Below are 8,214 nucleotides of genomic sequence, written 5' to 3'. Positions count from 1 at the left end.
AGGACGGCAGCAGATTTCTCATGAGAGAAGAATGCAAGAGAGAACAAAACGGAGCAACAGCTTTAAAGTAGTGAAAGAATATCTTTCATAAACAAAGACAAAATAAAGATTTCTTCACACATACAAAAATTGGAAGAATTCCCTACTAGTTAAACTCACACTACAAGAAATATTAAAGGAAGTCCTTCAGGCAGAAGGAAAATGATACCAGGTAGAAATATGGATATATCCAAAGAATGAAGAGCACCTGAAATGGTAATTGCATGGGTAAATATACAGGAATTTTTACTATTTAAATATCATTAAAAGAAAATTGATGGTTCAAATACATGAGTAAAATATATGATAATAGCTCAAAGATTGAGGGAGGAGAAAAAATATACAATTGTAAGTTTTTATATTATACATGAAGTGATATACTATCACTAGCAGGTAGAGTCTGGTAAGTTAAAGATATATACTTTGAGCCCTAAAGCAACCATTAAAATAACAACAACAAAAAAAGTGTTATCATGCGTAAGTCATCAAAGGAGATAAAACTGAATCTCAGACATTCAGTTAATTTGAAAGTAGACAGAAAATGAAGAAAAAGGAACAAATAGAAAAATTGCAAAATGGTTCATGTAAACATAACCATATAAATAATAATAGTACATGTAAGTAGTCTAAATACCCAATTGAAAGGTGGAGATTGTAATATTGGATTAAAAAGGAAGGCTGAACCATATGCTGCTACAAGAAACACACTTTAAATATAAGGCCACAAACAGGTTAAAAGTAAAATGATGGAAAAATATAGATCATGATAGCACTAGTCAAAGAAAGCTGGAGTGGCTATATTAATTTTGGATAAAGTAATTTTCATAGCAAAGAATATTGCCAGGAATAAAGGTTATTTCATAATGATAAAGGAGTCAATTCTTCAAAAGGACATAACAATCCTAAATTTTTAGGTACCTGATAATAATACTTCAAAATACATGAAACAAACTGGTGGAACAACAATGAAAAAGTGTCAATTTCACATTGTAGTTGGAGATTTCAAAACCATCTCTCAATAATTGCTATAACAAATATAAATTCAATAATGATAGAAAAGATTTGAAAAACACTATCAACCAATCTGAACCAATTGATATTCATAGGATACTAGATCCAACAACAATAGAATACACATTATTTTCTAGTTCATATGGAACATTTACCAAAAGAGTCCATATTCTGGGCCATAAAACAAGTCTCAGTAAATTTAAAAGGATTCAAGTCATACAAAGTATGTTCTTTGACCACAATGGAATTAAATTAGAAATCAATAACTGAAAGATTTCTGGAAAATCTCCAAGTATTTGAAAACTAAATAGTTCAATTACAAATCTTCTCGGGTCAAAGAAGAAATGAAAAGGGATATTAGAAAGTATTTTGTACAGAATAAATATGAAAACAAAGTATATAAAAATTTGAGGAATGTCATTAATGCAGTAATTAGGGAAGAATTTATAGCTCTAAACACCTATATTAGAAAATAAGAAATATAATTACCTTAGCTTTCACTTCAAGAAACTATAAAAAGAAAAGTAAATAAAATTCAAATTAAATAGAATAAAGGAAATATGAAAGGCCAGAGTGAGAGCCAATGAAATAAAAAACAGAAAACTGATAAAGAAAAGCAGTGAAACAAAAGCTATTTGTTTAAGAGAAGATAAGAAAATTGATAAACCTCTAGCCATACTTATCAGGAAAAATAAAAGAGAAGATACAAATTATTAATATCTGGAATGAGAGAAGTGACATCACAACAGATTCTACAGATATTAAAAGGATAATAAGAAGGACATTATGAACACTATTATGCAATAAACTTAACAATTTAGATGAAACGGAGAAATTCCTTGAAAGACACAAACTACCAAAACTCACTCAAGAAGAAATGGATAACCTGAAGATCCCTGTATCAATGAAATAAATTGAAATTATAGTTTAAAAACTCCCACAAAGAAAACTCCAAGCACAGATGGCTTCACTGGTAAATTCTACTAAACATTTCAAGAAAAATAACAATAATTCTATTTGAACTCTTCCAGAAAATTGAAGAGGAGGGAACATTTTCCAACACTTTCTATGAGCCCAGCATTATCCTGATACTAAAAAACAAAGGCATAAAAAAGAGAAAACTACATATCAATATCTCTCATGTAGTTAGATGCAAAAATTCTGAACAAATTTCAGCAAACTAAATCCAACAACATATAAAAAAGGAAAATGCATCATGACCAACTGGAGTTGATCCCAGTAAAGCAAAAACATTCAAAAATCAATCATTGCAGGCATTATGGGCTTCTGGAAGAAGATGGCAGCATAGAGAGGAATGGAAGCTAGTTAGTCCCCCTAGAACAACTAATAAACAACCAGGAAACAACTAGTTAATAATCTGGAATAACTGTGAGGGGACAAACATGACTGCCCACTCATCATACACACCTGAATCGAGAGGAATGCCCAAGATCACAGCACAAAATCTGTAAGTAAAAACTGTGGACCCCAGCCAAGCGCCCCCTCTCCCACGATCCAAACTGCAAAGCCTCGTGGTGATAGAGAGCAGCACTCTCTGAACAAGCAAATACAGCTCAGCTGAGCTCCAAATGGGGTTTCAATTAACAAACGTGGACTGCTCAATACAAACTACCAATCCGCAGCAAGCACATGGAGGCTTTTGGTGATGACTGACCTTGGAGAGCTGGAGAACCTCTCTGGGAGGGAGGGGGAGCCCAGAGGACTGGATGCTGTCTCTGGCCAACAGGTGAAACTGAGGGTGGCCGCAAACTGGCCCTGAGGACAGTTTTCTGTCCCTTTTTCAGCTCAGCGGAGAAAGCCTCAGCCATTTTCAATTCCCAGCACTCAGACTCAGACAAGGGTGGAGATAGCAGAGTCAGAGACTATTCAAATGTTAATGACCTCTCCCTAGGGGGCATATGTTTCCTAAGAGGAAAGAGATGAGGCCCAGCTCTACTACCCACCTTCCACTCAGAACCAGACCCCAGAGCCTGGGGGAAAACAGCTATGGGCCACACTTCCTTACACCAGTCAGGAGTGACAGGCTGACAGGCGCCACCCGCTGGACAGAAAAGCACAGTGACTTGAGGCCTCACAGGGTGTACCAATCTTCTAAGACACACCCTCAGGGAGATGATACTATTGCCTCCTTCCAAGACCTGAGCCCATTCTGGTATGGGAAAGCCTGATGGGGTAACCAAGGACACCAGATGCCTAGACAACAGAAAACTACAACCTACACTAAGAAAAACAAAGTTATGGCTCAAAGGAACAAACTTACACTTCAACTGAGATACAGCAATTTAAACAACTAATGCTAAATCAGTTCAAAAAGTTTAGGGAAGATATGGCAAAAGAAATGAAGCATATAATGAAAACACTGGGCATACACAAGGTAGAAATCAAAAGTTCAAAAAAACAACTGGCAGAATCTATGGAAATGAAAGGCACCACATAAGAGATGAAAGAAACAATGGAGAAATACAACAGCAGATCTCAAGAGGCAGAAGAAAACACTCAGGAACTGGAGAACAACGCACCTGAAAGCCTACACACAAAAGAACAGATGGAGAAAAGAATGGGAAAAAAAAAGAGCAACGTCTCCAGTAATTGAAAGACAAAATGAAACGTAGGAATGTATGTGTCATGGGTGTCCCATAAGGAGAAGAGAAGGGAAAAGGGGCAGAAGCAATAATAGAGGAAATAAACAATGAAAATTTCCCATCTCTTAAGAAAGACATAAAATTACAGACCCAAGAAGTGCAGTGTACCCTAAACAGAATAGATCTGAATAGGCCTATGCCAAGACATTTAATAATCAGATTATTAAAAGTCAAAGATAAAGAGAGAATCCTGAAAGCAGCAAGAGAAAAGTGATCCATCACATACAAAGGAAGCTTGATAAGACTATGTGCAGATTTCTCAATAGAAACCATGGAGGCAAGAAGGAAGTGGGGTGATATATTTAAGATACTGAAAGAGAAAAACCACTAACCAAGAATCCTATATCCGGCAAAACTGTCCTTTAAATATGAGGGAGAGCTTAAAATATTCTCTGACAAACAGACAATGACAGAGTTTGTGAACAAGGTACTTGCTCTACAGGAAACACTAAAGGGAGCACTACAGACAGAAAGGAAAAGACAGTAGTGAGAGGTTTGGAAAACAATTTTGGGAGATAGTAGCACAGCAAAGTAAGTACATTGAACAAAGATGACTGTGAGTATGGTTGAAAGAGGAAAGTTAGGAACATGTGGGACACCAGAAGGAAAGAAGAAAGATAGAGACTGGGTCTGTACAACTCGGTGAAACCTAGGGTGCTCAATGATAGTGATAAAAGGTACAAATGTGTTTTTTACATGAGGTAGAACAAATGAATGTCAACATTGCAAGGTATTAAAAATAGGGTGGGATTGGGGGGAAAATACAATCAAGGCAAACTAGAGACTATAATTAACAGAAACATTGTATTATGCTTCCTTTAATATAACAAAGTCAATATACCAAAGGTAAATGCATGTGGGTGGGGGGGCATAGGGGAAGCGTATGGGACTCTTGGCATTGGTGATGTTGTCTGACTCTTTATTCTACTTTAGTTTAATGCTATCTTTCCTTTTGTTGCTTCCTAGCTGTCATGTTTTATTTTGTTTTCTCTCTCTTTTTTTCTTTTTCTCTTGTCTCTCTGCCTTCTTTGACTCTTCCTCCTTTTTTGTGGAAGCAATGGAGATGTCTTTATATAGACAGTGGAGATGGTGGTGAATACATAAATACGTGACTATACATCGATTGTTTACTTAGGATGGAATCTATGGTGTGTGAACAAAACCATCTTTAAAAAATGGGTTGATGAAGAAACCTTGAGGGCACTATATTAAGTGAAATAAGACAGACACATAAGGACAAATATTGCAGGATCTCACTGATATGAACTAATTATAATATGTAAACTCATAGACATGAAATATAAGTTACCAGGATATAGAATGAGGCTAAAGAATTGGGAGTGGTTGCCTATTATGAGCAGAATGTTCAACTAGGGTGAAGTTAAATGTTTAGAAATGGACAGAGGTGATGGTAGCACATTGTGAGAATAGCTAACAGTGCTGAATGGTGTGTGAATGTGGTGGAAAGGGAAGCTCAGAGTCACGTATGTCACCAGAAGGAAAGTTGGAGTTTAAAAGATGGGAATGTATAAAACAGTGAATCTTGTGGTGGACAATGTCCGTGATTAACTATACAAATATAAGAAATCTCTCTCATGGACTAGAACAAACGCATGACACTATAACTAGAAGTTAATAATAGAGGGGCATATAGGAAAAAATATATACATTTAGTAGTATTTTAACATTCTTTCATCAACAGTAACCAATGTACTATACCAATATTATGAATCAATAATAGAGGGAGGGTGGTAGGGGTATGGGAGGATTTGAGTTTCCTTTTTTCTGTCTTTATTTCTTTTCTGGAGTAATGAAAATGTTCTAAAAATTGAAAAACAATTAATTGTGGTGATGGATGCACAGCTGTATGATGGTACCATGAGCAACTGATTGTACACTTTGGATCTCTGGATAATTGTATGGTATGAGAACAATCTCAATTAAGAAAAAAAGGGAAAAATCAATGTAATTCACCATATCAAAAAACTAAAGAAAAAAAAGAATCTCAGTAGACACAAAGAAAACATATGACAAAACCAACATTCACTCCTGATTAAAAATTCTGAGAAAACTGGGAATAAAGGGGAACTTCCTGATAAAGGGCATCTACAAAAGCTTATAGTGACCATCGTAATGGTAAAATACTGAAAGCTTTCACCTTAAGGTCAGAAAGAAGACAAGAAAATCCACTCTCATTTTTAGTCAACATTGTACTGGTGGTTCTAACTAGTACCATCAGGTAAGAAAAAAGAAGTAAAAGGCATCCAGGTGGAAAGGAAGAAGCAAAACTTCTTCATTTATAAATGGCATAATTGTCTATGGAATCTAGAAAACTTTTTTTCTAGATTTAATAAGTAGTTTAGCAAGGCTGCAGACTGTAAGAACGACATACAAAAATTATTAACATTTATATGTACTAGCAACAGACAATAAGAACTTGTAATTTTTAAAGCAGTACCATTTACAAAGCACCAAAAATATAAAATACTGAGGGATAAATCCGAGAAAAGATGTGATAGTCCTGTACAGTGATTACAATATATTCTGAAGATAAATTTAAAAAGACCTAAATAAATGGAGAACTCTACAGTATTCATGGGTCAGAAAACTCAATATTTTTAAGATGTAAGGTCATCCATAGATTCAATGCAACCCCAATCAAAATCCCAACAAGCTTATTTGAAGAAACTGGCAAACTCATTCTAAAATGCACATGGCAATTCAAAAGACCTAGAATGGTTAAAACAAGTGTGAGAAAGAACAAAGTTGGAGGACTAACACTATCTGATCACAAGACTTATTATAAAGCTACAGTAATTAAGGCATTGGGTTAGGGACATAAAGACAGATCATTGGAACACAGAATCCAGAAATAAATTTACAGATATATGAACAACTGATTTTTGATGCAAGATGCAAAGGTATTTCACTGGGGAAAGGGTAGTGTCTTTTTTTTCTAAACAAAATTTTCTTGAAAACTTTATTGATATTTATAACAATAAATCATTCAACTTTTTCCACAGTTTTAATGTTTTTGTTTTAAAGATTAAACTTATTTCAAAAGTATTCGTGTAAACTAATCAGATGTGAATCAAGCTTTTATAATGAGCTTCTCAAATAAATCTTTTTAATATCTAACTTCTTTCTTGGGATGACAGTAATATTATTGTATCAGTATTAAATTTTCTTATTCTTCTTAAAATTAGTTGTTTTCAGTATTAATTGTTATTAGCAAAACTTGATTTTTATTACTCTGCTAAGATAGAAACATATTTAAAATTTTTGAATTTCCTGGGAACTATTTTATAGTAAAAAAAAAACTATTTGATATCCAGGATTCTTATGTTTATGGTTCTAAAAGTAATCTTTAGTCTCCCACTGAAATTTGTACTTTAAGATTTTTTTTATTTTAATGATATTTACATAATAAATATTAATTTTAGTCACTAAGTTCTTCTTCATCACTGAAATATGTGCTTTTCTTTATCCTTGGGCATCTTGAATCATCTGATGTTGAGGGGTCCCCTGAACTGGGTTTCCATCATTTCTGTTCTTCAATTCCGGTGGCTGGAAAGCTGTGTCCTGACCGAGGCTGTCAAGAACAGGATCTTTCCCCTCACCTTCACTTTCTTCTGCTTCCTCAATTTCTTCTTCTGGTTCAGGATTTTTTTTTTCTTTTTCTCTTTCTTCTTTGGAGGTTCATGTCCTCAAAGCATATTTTTAGGTCAGGCATAATTTAAGTGTCCACTTTCCTCACGTTCATAACACTTAGATTTATCAAAGTAATTTCACCTCTGGATGCACTCGGCGGCTCTTCCATTGTCAATAGTGATGCTTGCTTTTATCACTCTACCAAGTAACTGTTTATTGTTTATTGCTCTGGTACAGTTTTGTGTAGATTCTTTATCCTGAAATAAAATAAGTGCAGCCCCCTTACTCTTCCTTGTATCTTTATCTTTCATTATGGAAACCTTTACAACCTTGCCATACTTGGAATATATCTGGTATAAGTCATTGTTTGTTAGGGAAAAGGGCAAGCTGGATACATACATTGGACTTTTACGTGGAGCCAATCCACCACCCATTTCTCCAGGTTAGACGTGCCAAAGATACCAGCAGACTTGCGAGCCCTCCGCCCAGCTGGGGCTCAACCCAACTATTAAAAATATGGAATGCTTCACAAATTTGTGCATCATCCTTGTGCAGGAGCCATGCTAATCTTCTCTGTATCGTTCCAATTTTAGTATATGTGCTGCTGAAGTGAGCAATAGTACAGTATTTATAACAAATAGCGCTAGAACAATTGGATTTCAATTTTCAAAACCAAAAAACTTCGATCCATCCCTCAGACAACATACAAAAATTGACTAAAGTGGATTGTAGGTCTAATTGTAAAGCCTAAAAGTCAAATTTCAAGAAGAAAACATAGGAGAAAACTTTGTGGTCTTGGTTTAGGCAAAGATTTCTTAGATTAACCCCAAAAGCATGATCTTTAAAACAA

At 34.9% G+C, this 8,214-nt stretch overlaps 1 non-coding gene and 1 pseudogene across 1 annotated transcript; both read right to left on the bottom strand.

The window, feature by feature from the left end:
- Nucleotides 1-7,152: 7,152 nt before the first annotated feature.
- LOC119538626 lies at nt 7,153-7,798 on the bottom strand (annotated as a pseudogene).
- Nucleotides 7,799-7,874: 76 nt separating this feature from the next.
- Nucleotides 7,875-7,981, bottom strand: LOC119538968. Its single transcript, XR_005217745.1, has one exon. It is a non-coding gene; the product is annotated as a U6 spliceosomal RNA (small nuclear RNA).
- Between the last annotated feature and the right edge of the window lie 233 nt (nt 7,982-8,214).

The sequence above is a fragment of the Choloepus didactylus genome, chromosome 6, assembly GCF_015220235.1.
Source record: "Choloepus didactylus isolate mChoDid1 chromosome 6, mChoDid1.pri, whole genome shotgun sequence".
In the NCBI taxonomy this organism is placed as follows: Eukaryota; Metazoa; Chordata; class Mammalia; order Pilosa; family Megalonychidae; genus Choloepus; species Choloepus didactylus.
This window is presented reverse-complemented; position numbering and strand designations above follow the sequence as displayed.